The 13,077-nt window shown below is 48.6% G+C and overlaps 1 pseudogene; it reads left to right on the top strand.

The window, feature by feature from the left end:
* Positions 1 to 378: 378 nt before the first annotated feature.
* LOC127771458 (uncharacterized) lies at positions 379 to 2,627 on the top strand (annotated as a pseudogene).
* The last annotated feature ends 10,450 nt before the right edge of the window (positions 2,628 to 13,077 follow it).

Genomic DNA, 13,077 nt, shown 5'->3' with positions numbered 1-13,077 from the left:
AGAGAGAGAGGCGGAAGCGAATTTGGAGATTAATCTGATACCATGAAGGCGTATAGAGTCAACGCGATAACTTAGATTGATCATGGACATGAGTACATATAGGGACGGTACATCCTTTTCTCTATATCCGACTTATAGAAACAGAATCGGGATAGGATTGAGGGAAACCGAACCGGATATAAATACAATATCTCTAACACAAAGTCGCCTCCACCTGTTGTTTGAAAGAAAAAGAACACACGGAAAAACATATAATACATGTTCTACTTTTGCAAAGAAAGATACAATATATCTACTGAGAGAATTTCATTTGAAAGGTTCGTTCAAAAATTTGTATTTGAAAGGAGACGCTGAGCAGTGAGTACCGCAGCCAACAAAACAGAGGCCCAGCCCAGTAGCGCTGACGGCTCCCAAAGGGGACGCTTCTGTGCTGTGATTCTCCTCCCCCAATCCAGTATCCACCCTAGGCGGCGACGACGACGACGTCGAGGAGCCCCAGCGGCGGGCGCCACAAAACCTCCGGTAGCCATGGATCCCACCGGAGGAAACCCAGGAAAGAGTTATCAGCTTCACCTCCGACGGAGGAAACTTGGAGGCGGCCTGGAGCTGATCCACTGGTGGCTGTTCTGCAGGCAAGCTGTTCGACGAAATGCCTCTTTCTTCGTCGGAACTAGGATCCCTGTGGAGCCAGCCGCCGGCGGCGACGGATACCGGCTACGACCAATCTGGTGTGTTTCTTATCTCCAATGTGTTATTGCGTGTGTTCGTGGCTGTGTAGGCGGTGTTTGCCTTGGAGCGTGACAAGTGACCGTCTGGTGGTGTCTTGTGCAGGTGTGGTGTTCGGCGGAATGCCCCACACGAGATCAAGATCGGAGACTGACGCGGGGGTGTCGCTGTGGGCGGGCCTTCAGCCGGACATCCTGGGCGTTGTGCTCTGCTTCCTCCCCTGCCTTGCCGACCGCGCCAGGGTGCGGTCAGTCTGCCGCCACTGGCGAGCCGGCGTGCACGGCCACGTCCTGCCACCGCCGCTGCCCCTACTGGTGCTTCCTGATTTCAAGTTCTCGAGCCTCTCAGACAAGGGGGATTTGATGCCCGTGAGGCGTGTCCAAGTGCCTAAGGAGGTGGCAGCTGATGATCTCCGTTGTGTGGGCTCTTTTAATGGATGGCTTGTGGGCTTGACTCCCAGCAAGGATCGTGGCAGTGAATATTACCAAGGTTCTGATGGCGAGTGCTTCCTGGTGAATGTTTTCTCTCGCAAGGTTATTCGTCTCCCGCAGCTGTGCAATAGTTGCAATTTTTCTGCATACTCCAGTAAGACTCTCCGTGTCATCAATAGTTCTTGTGAGGTCCATTTATGCGCCAATGATGATACGAAATGTCACTCTCCCAAGTGGTGCTATCTGCTTCGCCTGACTCAGGATCCAAGTACATTGTGGCTGCTTCGTCGGGCTACAGGGGTGTACCAGTACTAGCTCTCTGGCAGCCTGGGATGACGTTATGGCAGCTTTCCTCTGGTGTTGACATTGATGGCCTGAAAGATCTCGCCTTCTACCAGGGGAAACTCTATGTGTTCCTGAGGCACAGGACGTGCCTCTTCACTTTTGAACTTGAGGAGGATGATCGTGGGTTCATGGTCTCCCGTATCGAGCTTTTTCTGACTGAGCTACCTTTCAATCATCCCTTCAAGGAAGGTGGTGGAATAAGTTGCAATATTGTTGTGTGGCGTGGAGAGCTATTATTAATCATCAGACACTATAATGATGGCTACCGTAACAGACAAATTCTTAGAGTTAAGTGTTTGCACTGGATGTCAACACAAACCCGTATGGACTCGCTGAGATTCACAGCTTGAATGGTGACTGTATCTTTGTTGGCTCGGGTGGCTGCAAGCCGTTTCCTGCCGGTCTACACGATGGATTTGAAGGTGACCTTATCTATTTTGTCCCTGATGATTGGGTGCCTTATGATACATTTGTGTATAGCATGAGAGATGGTAAGATGAGGTCATTTGCTGTCAAACAGTTAGCTTCCGAATTTGATGTGTCCCAGCTGGATCGTGATTACCCAGTGTGGTTACTTCCTGCCGAATAATGCTGCACAGCAGAGCTGATCTAACTGGGTTTTGGTGCCACTAGTTGCTCTCTGAGGTTATGAAGACAGAGCTTACCTGTCATTAGACTCCATGGTCAGGACTATAATGTGTATAAGGCCATTCCCAACCCATGACATTAGACATAGTTTCTATAAACTCCACATCATTAAGAAACTAGTATTAGACACTACTCTTCCAATGTAAACACCACTATTCCATACTTAAATTTAATGCTACTTATCTCATATGATGTCTTGGATGTTGTGTAGAAACCATGTCTCATGCAAGACATGATTTCCTTCTCTTTCCTCATTTATTCACTTGCCATATCATTTTCTATTCTAGGTGGCAGCTTATTTAATGCTATGTACACCATCCTAGTCATTGGGTTGGGAATGCCCTAATCCGCTATCCTCATGTCGCAACTCTTAGATTATCCTTTTTATTTCATGTTGAAGTGGCAACTATGATATGGTGCTCTCATTCTTGCTGAATTAGTTCGGGGGAATGAAATGAACTCTTTTTCAAATCAATAGTTAATCAACTCTCCCAATCCAGTACGGCCCGATTCATTCATCAGTCGAATCTCTTCTTCCTCTCCTGCTCATCGTTCAATACCGTTAGTGTTGCGGCCCAGCAGCGGCCAGAATACTCCTCGATGACTGCTTCCTGCCACAGTTGATCGACGGCGTTCATTTCGCACGTACACGATGTGGGTGCCACTGCACGGCGTCGTTCATGTCGGAGCCTAGCAGCCCGGCCTACAATGGGACATGAAGCAGAAGACAGACGGAAAGGCTAATAGGCGATCGCTCGCCTGGCGGTGGGGGTAGCGATCAATTCGCTCTCCCCTTCCTCCAACTGCTTTCTTTTTTTGGCACCGTATTATTTTCCTATTTTAGTAAGTTTATGTACCTAAAGTTTATACACCTCAAGTTTACACATTTAAAGTTTAGAGACCCAAAGTTCATAAGTCAAAAATTTATATATCCGATTCAAATTTGAATTTGAATTCAAATATTTTTATATATAGTATTCTATACATCTAAAGTTTATACACCTAAAGTTTATACCTAAAGTTTATAAGTCAAAAGTTTATATATTCGATTCAAATTTAAATTTGATTCAAATATTTTTAATATATAGTATTTCTATACATCTAAAGTTTATAGACCTAAAGTTTATATACCCGTTTCAAATTTGAATTTGAATTCAAATAATAGTTTATAAATCCAAAGTTTATAAATAAAAAGTTTACATACCCGTTTCAAATTTGAATTTGAATTCAAATAATAGTTTATAGACCCAAAGTTTATAAATAAAAATTTTACATACCCATTTCAAATTTGAATTTAAATTCAAATATTAGTTTATAGACCCAAAGTTTATAAGTCAAAAGTTTACATACCCGTTTCAAATTTGAATTTGAATTCAAATTCAAATATAAGTTTATAGACCCAAAGTTTATAAGTAAAAAGTTTACATACCCGTTTTCAAATTTAAATTTGAATTCAAATATTTATGGTGTAGTAGAAAGAGAAGAAGGGGAGGAGAAAGGGGGAAAGGAGGTAATGTACTGTATAGGAGGAGGGGTGGGTGATCGCTCAGGAGGGGAGGGAGCGATCACCCACCCATTAGGATTCCCCGAAGACAGAAGAGAGAAAAGCTTACACACGGAAACCAACCCAACGTGCGATATAACGGAACATAAGTACCAATTCATTTCAAACCGGTATTTATTAACGCATTTTCCACTTTCGTAGGATGAATAAAATATATAACCGGCACCTTCAAACAACTATACGAGTTGGTTCTAAAGAAAAACCAGTATCAATCGTATTGATACCGGTTTTTTAAAAAGAATCGCACATATATAATAGAGGCGTGAGGTTTCTAAAAGATAGGTAAAAAAACCAGCTAAGACAGGATTATTTGGCCTCCCCTTTTTAGCACAAAGGAAGAGACAGCCCAATCATCCTTCTCCATTCTCTTGCACCCTTCACCTCCTCTCTCTCGTTCACCTTCTTCACCTCCCTCTCTATTGCCTGCCCCTCCCGCTTTCCACTCCGACACCGTCCCTCCGGCTCTAGCATCTCCCTCTCCTCCCCTCCTCCCCTATCTGGAGCTGCAGCCCCTCCTCCCCTCTTTGCTGCTGCGGGCAGCTTCGCTGGTTGTCACTATGGTGATGGCGAGTGTCGGCAGTGGCTTTCTTGACGACGGTGATGGCGAGTGTCGGCGGTGGCTTTCTTTAACGAGGATTTACCTTTCCGATTGATACAATCATTGATCACTCACAAAAAAAATGACTACATAGGAATATATGATATTTATTAATAGTAAATTGTATCGGTGGTACACGAACTTGTCAGGTGGGTACAATCTAGTGTATGAACTTGTATGAACTAAGGTCAAAAGGATATTATATGAATAATTTTGTTGATTTAGGTGCTGATTAGGATACTATGTAAATATATATATGAGAAGGTTGCTACTTAGACATACACTTGTTCAATAAAAAGATAAAATGAGATATAGTGATTGTAGAGAAAGATATAAAATACCGAGCAATGATACATGGGTTAGAAATATACGAAATTCAAGATAAAGTAGAGAACAATTTTATAAATATAGGATGTGTCAACGGGGGATACCCGTAGACCGGATATAGAGGGTATTGGGGTACGCTGGTATGAGAATCTACGTAGTACGACATCAAGCAAACAGGAAACAAGGATTATACTGGTTCAGGCCCCTTGATAGATAATAGCCCTAATCTAGTTGATATGGGATTATACAGTGGAAACCACAGATTACAAAGGGAATAGCAGAACTCGATGATACCGACGAGACCGTAGTCGAGTTGGTTCGACTAGATCACCCCCACGACTTGGCTCCTGAAGGCTCCGACTTCATAGGCTGTGGTGGTTGTGTTGGTGGTGAGATTCGATGCCTTAGGTCCTCCCGGGGGGTCCCTTTTATACTGCAGGTCAGTTGGTCTCCAAGTAGAACTTGGAGACATCGGACCCCACATGATACAGTGACGACCCAGTTCTATCCGAGTAGGACTCCTTCCATCTGTGGACTCCGTGATGAATTTCCTTAACGTGTACAGAAAACATCCGTATACGCGCAGGTATACCATATCAGTACACGACGTATATCCAAGGGTAGAGGGTATACCTTATCCGTAACCTTGACAGTAGCCCCCGACTTCTGCTTAAATGAACTCATGTAACCGATCGCGACTTCTGATGTCGGGGTCGTTGTCGTTCTCGACTGGTCGATCTCGGTGTGAGAACCGTAGAGACAAGGAGTAATCGACAACACCATGTGAAGTTCAACGGTCATGAGTGAATTTAAATTGAAGTCCGAAAACTGCTGCACGTAACGGACCCAGAAATTTCCGGTGGCCATCTCTCTCCTTTCCTTGGAATTCACACCGTCGGTAGTGCATTTATTTAAGGGAGTTTTGGGGATCTATTTTGAAGTTCGCTTGCTGCGAAAAACTTTCCAGTTTCCAAGCGCTCCTCGTCTTCTCCGCTCCCGAAAAAACCCTAGCTTGCTCATCTTGGTCTCTTCTCCGGCGATCTTCGGTGGCAATGGATCTCGACAAGTCCACTTCCACCAGCGCATCCCTGAAGAAGCTGCAGGAGGACGGTGCTCTCCCTGGTCACGGGACTATGGAGAGAGAACCAGGAGGTATTGAACCCAAACCTGTCCTAGGCCGCATGGTTGCGGTTGAGGACTATATTCTTTGCGGTTTTCTTCCTCCGCCCTCCGAGTTTCTTCTTCTTGTCTTGAATTTCTACGGTCTTTCTTTGCTCCATCTGAACCCCAATTCTATCACCTTCCTCAGTATTTTCTCCTATCTTTGTGAGGCCTACATTAGGGTAGAGCCCTTTCTTGATCTCTTCCGCTTCTACTATGAGTTGCGCTGGATGGAATCTAAAAAGGTGTCCGGATGTGTTGGTTTTCGGCTTCGGGATGGCCTCAAGTCGCGATACATCCCCTTCCAGTGCCCCTCTTCTCGTAGCAAATGGCGAGCGAGGTAGTTTTATCTTCAGATAGACAATTCGGATCCAGTCTTTGTTGTTCCTGAGGAGCAACCAGACAAGATTTCAAAATGGACCGCCAAGCCCGCCCTAACCCCCTCCCTTCAGTCTTTCATCGATGTCATCGATGACCTCTGAGTACGAGGGTTGTCAGGGTATGAAGTCGCTGCCGACTTCATCGGTAAGTGGATTCAGCCGCTCCAGGCCCAAGCCCATCCAGCCTTTGACTATTCTGGGCCAGAGGACGCGACCCGGGTTTCTCCTCCGGGTATTCTTCTCGTATTTCAGATTGCATTCTTTACGTGCATGTTCCTCCTGACTTATTGAGTTCTACTTCTCGATCTTACAGGCTTAAACAGCGAAACCATGGAGCACCGCGTTGGTTAGGTGATGATCAGCGGCCCTACGATGGCGAGCAACGTCCTCGTCCCCCTTTGCGAGAAGGGGAAGGCCGATCGCGAGGCTGTGATCAACGTGAGTGTATTTAAGAACTCCTTTACTTCTGCTTTTCTGGATCGCACTGTGACTTCATGTATGCAGGCTCTTCCTCTAACTGACGTCATCGGGCCACTTGCGGACCACCAGCCGGCGGCCTCGTTAAAGGAGGGCATCGCCAAGGAGGCGGCCGACGTTGCTGCTGCTGCTGCCACAACGAGTGGCAGCAACATTCCGAAGAGAGGGAGGAAGTTCTCCTCCGTGCTCGGGAATCGTCGGACGCGTCTCTCCCGCCTCAACAACGGCAAAGGCTGGTGACGCTTGGCGAGAAGTAAGAAGATGAGTTTGAGGTCTTTTAATTCACAAAACTTTGGTAGCCTGACTTTATGAAAATCACGGAAATCCTTCACAGGGCGGCGCGGGCGAAGGCAGCGTAAGATGGGTCTGGAGCAGCCTCCATTGCGTCTCCTGCAGCGGCCTCGACAGATGTCGTGGTCATGCCCAGGGACCGTGAGGCGATGCCCAGCAGCCCTGCCGGTGGCCTTGTGCCTACTCGGGGCCCACCCGCTGATGTCCTCACCTGGGGGAGCTCCAAGCTGAAATGGAGCGCATCCTCCAGGCCGGTGCTCGCGGCATAGGACGCGACATCGAGGAGGCCAGGGCGGCGGCGGCGTCGTCGGCGAATGAACGCGCCGACAAGCTAGCACGTGACCTGGTGGAGGTCCGTGAGGACCTCCAGAAGATGAGGGAGCGGGTGGCCGGCAACGAGAGGCAGCGGCAGGGGCTCGAGCACCACAAGTCGGAGCTCGAGAACAACTTGTTGGAGATCCGTGGCTCGCTGCGGGTTACCTACACTGGCCTGCACCAGCTCGCCGGGGAATGCGGCATCACGACCACCATCCCGGCGAACCAGGATGAGTTCTCGCCGACGTCCTCACTCCACGGCGATGGAGGAGATCCCCTTCAAGCATGCGGCCAGGATCGGGGAGGAGACGTCCAACAGGATCTATACCAGGGCGTGCCACGTCCTCGCGTGCATAAGGTTGGCACACCCTAAACTCGACCTCCAGAGGATCTTGGATCAGGGGGCTGCTAATGACACGCGTAAGGGCGTGATGGAAGAAGTCGGTGACTTGGGGGAGTCTGTTCTCCTCCTTTTTGAAGAGTAGGATTTCAGTTCCCCTATACTCCTTAATCAATCGTGCTTGTAAAACTTTCGTTGGTTGAAACTGCCTTTGAATGTGCAGTCATCACCTTCGTTTTCTTTAGCATATTGATCCCGAGTACTTTGTTGTCGTTGTAGAGATGTTGATGTCGAGGATGTCCAGCAGCGCGGGTAGCTTGAGTCGCCGGTAGTCGTTCCGGCACTTGCGCTCGAGTCGTATGTGCCGCGGGACGATGTAGATCAAAACTTGTCCGTGGAGGCGGGCATGGCGACGACTTCCTTAGGTTGGTACTTTGGTCCTCATCTCCTTTGCTCTTTTTGTTCGGATCGACTTAATTTGCTGTGTCTTCAGAAGAGGGGAACGACTTGACTTAGTCATTTCCATATTGAGCAGACCTCGAGAGTGCATTGGCTGACCGAGATCGTCGAATCCAATATTGGAGGACGAAATTCGAGGTGGCCGAACTCGAGAGGACTATGGTGGAAGTCAAAAAGGACCGAGCCGTGGAAGCGCTCCGAGGTCGCGAGGTGTGGTTCAACTCGTACCTCAGGAGCTGTTGTACGGCCATGGCCGGAGTCTGTAGGGAACTCTGAGTACCTCGCGAGAATCCTGAGGAGTCGACGGCCGGATACATCTCGTGGTTGAATGGGGCCTACTCTCAGCTTGAATGCATCGGCAAGCGTATCGACGAGTCCCTGAAGCAGGAGTGTCGTTGATCGAGCCGATATGCTGGAGGGCATGTGCTAGCCTGTATCTGAGATCACCGTCCGCAGCTGCGCCTCGAGTTCCTCCATGAAGGGTTTTCACGTTCTCGGAGGACTCCCGCAGAGATAGATGATCGATGATCTGGCGAAGTCGATGACGCCGCTTGCAGAGAAAGTCTTCGAGTCCATGGACTGGCGTTGGCCTTCCTGGTAGTCTTTATATCCTGTGACAAATATCTCAGGGGGACATGTAATATATTTTGGAATATTTACGAATTGTAAGAAGTACTTGTGAAATAGAAAAGAAATCTATCTAACTAAGTTTTCTTACTCTAGATGCGCTGTGTATGAGTGTTTTCTCACTTCGCGACTTCGATCAGTCACTTGAGTCATACACTCTCCCTAGCCCCCAGCCTTGTCATCGGAGAATTTTTCTCGGAAGATAAGGCTCTTGGACCTTTGTCCTGCCTTGGTTGAACAAGCACTGATCCTAGCCCCTAGCCATGAAGTTGGAAAACCCAATTTCGGATTACACGGCTTGTTTAATACGCACGGTGAAAACTCTTACACGACCAGATCTTACATGGTCTTTTGTCTCTTCATGATCAGACAAGGCCTTATCGGCTCTGGGCGTCCCCAGCCGAAGTTCCCTTAGGTTTGGAGGCCTTGTCAAGACGGCGTAAAGGGACATGAGGATAGGTTTCAACGCTAGGTGGTATCGTGGTAAGGGATCGTCGGGAAGAAACACTTTGATTGTGATCTTTACCTGAAAATAAACTTTATTGAAGTTGTAAGATGTCTTACAAGTATGGATACTATTGATTTATACATAGAATTTACGTAATTGATCAATGTTCCAAGAATTTGCTAACTCGCGACCATCGCCGTCTGCAATCTTGAATGCACCTGGCCGCAAGACTTGCGTGATCGTGTACGGTCCTTCCCACTTGGGTGAGAGCTTGTTACGCCCTGCTTGGCTTTGAACCCGTTGGAGGATGTAGTCCCTGATCGAAAGCGTGTGTGCTCTGATGCGCTTCTCGTGGTATCGGCGAAGGGCCTGTTGGTAGTTGGCTGCTCTAACGGCAACTCTTTCTCGATGTTCCTCGAGTAGATTTACGTTGACGTTTCGCTGCTCCTCCTGATCCTCGTCAGAGTGCTTTCTGTACTCGTGTACTCTGATGCGTAACTCAGTGGGGAGCATGGCCTCTTTGCCGTACACGAGGAAGAAGAGTGTCTCCTTGTTGGACATTGTCGATGTGGTACGCACGGCCCATAGTACAGAGGGAAGTTCTTCAACCCACTTCTTGTCGTGTGACATTAGTCTGTCGTAGACACGGGTCTTAATTCCTTATAGTACTATGCCATTTGCCCTCTCGACCTGTCCATTGCTCTGAGGGTGAGAAACTAAAGTGAAGCAGATCTTGACTCCCAGCCCAATGCAGTAATCCTAGAAGTCGGCACTAATGAACTGGGAGCCATTGTCCGTTATGATGTGGTGAGGCAATCCATATCTGCAGAATAACCCTTTAATGAATTTGATGACGCTGTCGGCCTTGATTTCCCCCGTAGGTGTCGCTTCGATCCACTTGGTGAACTTGTCAATCGCCACGAATAGGAATCTGTGGCCGCCCTGTCCTCGTGGGAATGGTCCGAGTATGTCGAGCCCCCAACAAGAGAACGGCCAAGTAAGAGGGATAGTCTGGAGCGCTTGCGCTGGTAGCTTTGTGTGTTTGCTATGAAATTGACAGGCTTCGCACCATTGTACCATGTCGCAAGCATCTTTGAGGGCAGTCGGCTAGAAAAACCCTTGTTAAAAAGCTTTTCCGACCAATGTGCGACCGGCGGCGTGTGACCCACAGATCCCTTCGTGTATGTCGAGGAGGAGATGTTTGCCGTCGTCGAACGAGACGCATTTGAGAAGTACCCCGTTTGGCGCCTTCTTGTATAGATCGTTGCCGATCATACAGTAGATTTTGGCTTGACGGGTTATTCTCCCGGCTTCTGCATCGTCCTCGGGCAACTCGTCGCTACTTATGAATTTAATGAGTGGGATCCGCCAGTCGTCTGTGGTCTCGATGTCCGCTACGGCACATTCTGCCTCTCTAGCCCCCGAGCTGATGTCGGGGGTGACTGTGCTATCTTCGTCGTTTGCCTCTTTCACCGATGGCTTTGTCAGGACGTCCAGAAAAGTGCCGGGTTTGAGTGGTTCTCGTCTGGACGCGCGCCGTGCTAGATCGTCCAGTTCGATGTTGTCCTTGCGGTATACGTGTCGGACCTCATTTCCATCAAACCTTTTTTCCAGCTTCCTGACTTCTGCGAGGTACTTGGATAACTCGGGGCTAGAGCACTTGTAGTCTTCGTGTACCTGGTTTACGACTAGTTCGGAATCCCCTTTCACGATCAGTCGCTTGACTCCAAGTGCGGCTGCTGCTCTTATCCCAGCGAGTAGTCCTTCGTATTCGGCTGTGTTGTTGGTCGCCCTGAAGTTGAGGTGAATTGCATGCTTGAACTGGTCTCCCAAAGGTGATGTCAAGATGAACCCTTCCCCTGCTCCTTAGCTGTTGAGTGCGCCGTCGAACGCCATTGTCCATGTTTCGCTGTCGGTTTGACTGTCTGACCTGTTTTCGGGCATAGTCCAGTTAGCTACGAAATCGGCGAGGACTTGGGACTTGATGGCTGTTCGTGGCACAAAGTGGACATCAAACTGGCTTAGCTCGACTACCCATTTCGCAATGCGGCCGACAACGTCCTTGTTTCTCACGACTTCACCAAGTGGGACGGAGGAAACAACTATGACTCTGTGGGCTTGAAAGTAGTGGCGCAACTTTCTTGATGTCATGATTACTGCGTAGAGCAGCTTTTGGATCTGTGTGTATCTTGTCTTTGCATCGTGGAGAGCTTCGCTGACGTAATAAACTGCTCTTTGCACCTTCTCTCTCTCGACAACAATGACGGTACTCATAGAATATAGCATGGCGGCAATATAGAGGAATAATTCTTCATTAGGTTGGGGAGCAACAAGTACAGGGGGATTTGACAGGTAGCGCTTGAGTGCGATGAACGCCTCTTCGGCTTCCTGTGTCCATACAAATTTGTCTTGTTTCTTCAGTAAAGCGAAGAAAGGTTGTCCTCGTTCTCCCATCCTAGCGACGAACCTGCTCAGTGCCGCCATGCATCCAGTTAGCTTATGGACTTCCTTGAGTCTTGTGGGCGACTTCATGTTCTCGACTGCCTCGATCTTCTCGGGATTTGCTTTGATCCCTCTTCCAGAGACGAGAAACCCGAGCAGCTTGCCCGATGGTACTCCGAACATGCACTTCTCTGGATTGAGCACGAGGCGATATCATTAGAGGTTGTCGAACCTTTCCCGAAGATCGTCAATCAATGAGTCACTTGTCTTGGTCTTGACAACAATGTCATCGATGTAGGCCTCGACATTGTTCCCAAACCGATCGTTAAGTGCCCCTTGGACCGTGCGTTGGAAAGTGTTTCCTACGGTTATCAGTCCAAACGGCATCTTAACGTAGCAGAATACACCGAACGGCGTGATGAATGCTGTTTTCTCCTCATCCTCTTTCGCCATGCTGATTTGGTGGTAGCCAGAGTAGGCGTCAAGAAAGCTTAACAACTCACAACCAGCTGTTGAGTCCACCAATTGGTCTATTCGAAGAAGAGGGAAGTGATCCTTGAGACACGCTTTGTTAAGGTCGGTGAAGTCGACACACATCCTCCACTTCCCGTTGGCCTTCCGCACCATGACTGGATTGGCTAGCCACTCTGGATGGAGCACCTCTCTGATGAAGCCAGCTTTGAGAAGCTTGTCGAGCTCTTCTCGTATGGCCTGTTTTCGATCTGGTGCAAATCTCCGCAGTTTTTGTTTTACTGGCTTCGCATCGGGTCGCATCATGAGTTTGTGTTCAATCAACACCTTGGGGACCCCCGGCATGTCGGACGGCTGCCAATCGAACACGTCTACATTGTCGCGGAGGAAGGTGATGAGCGCGAGTTAATATTTCTCGCCCAGTGATGCCCCGGTCTTGACGGTCTTGTCAGGGTTGGCACTGGAGAGCGGAACGATCTTGATTGCGCCGTCTGGTTTCGACGTCTTATTTGTTTTGCTCACTTTCTTGGGTGGCTCAGCTGTGGCGGGTGGGTTGGGTGTGTGCTCGACCATGTCGAGGCTCCGCTTGTCGCATTGCACCGCCAACTTTGCATTCCCCTAAATAGTGATTGTTCCCTTTGGCCCGGGCATCTTGAGCGCTTGATACGCGTAGTGAGATGCGGCCATGAACTTCGCGAGTGGAGTTCTCCCGATGATGGCATTGTATGTTGTATCAAATTCAGCGACATCAAAGGTGATCTGCTCTGTTCAGAAGTTTTTTGCTTGGCCGAAAGTCACAGGTAACGTAATCTTGCTCAATGGCTTGGAAGATGATGAGGAGTAATTCTATGGAAGGGTTGATCAATGGGCGTCAACTCGCTTCGTGGGATCCCCATCGCGTCCAAGGTGCTAGCGAAGAGTAGGTTGATGAAGCTGCCGCCATCGATGAGAACCCGTGCGACCTTGATGTTCCGAATAGTGGGCTTGACCACGATCGGATATCGTCCTGGGGTGACAGTAGTCTTGG

Source organism: Oryza glaberrima, chromosome 4 (genome assembly GCF_000147395.1).
Source record: "Oryza glaberrima chromosome 4, OglaRS2, whole genome shotgun sequence".
In the NCBI taxonomy this organism is placed as follows: domain Eukaryota; kingdom Viridiplantae; phylum Streptophyta; class Magnoliopsida; order Poales; family Poaceae; genus Oryza; species Oryza glaberrima.
Note: the sequence above shows the minus strand (reverse complement) of the source record. Positions and strands in the feature narration are given on the sequence as shown.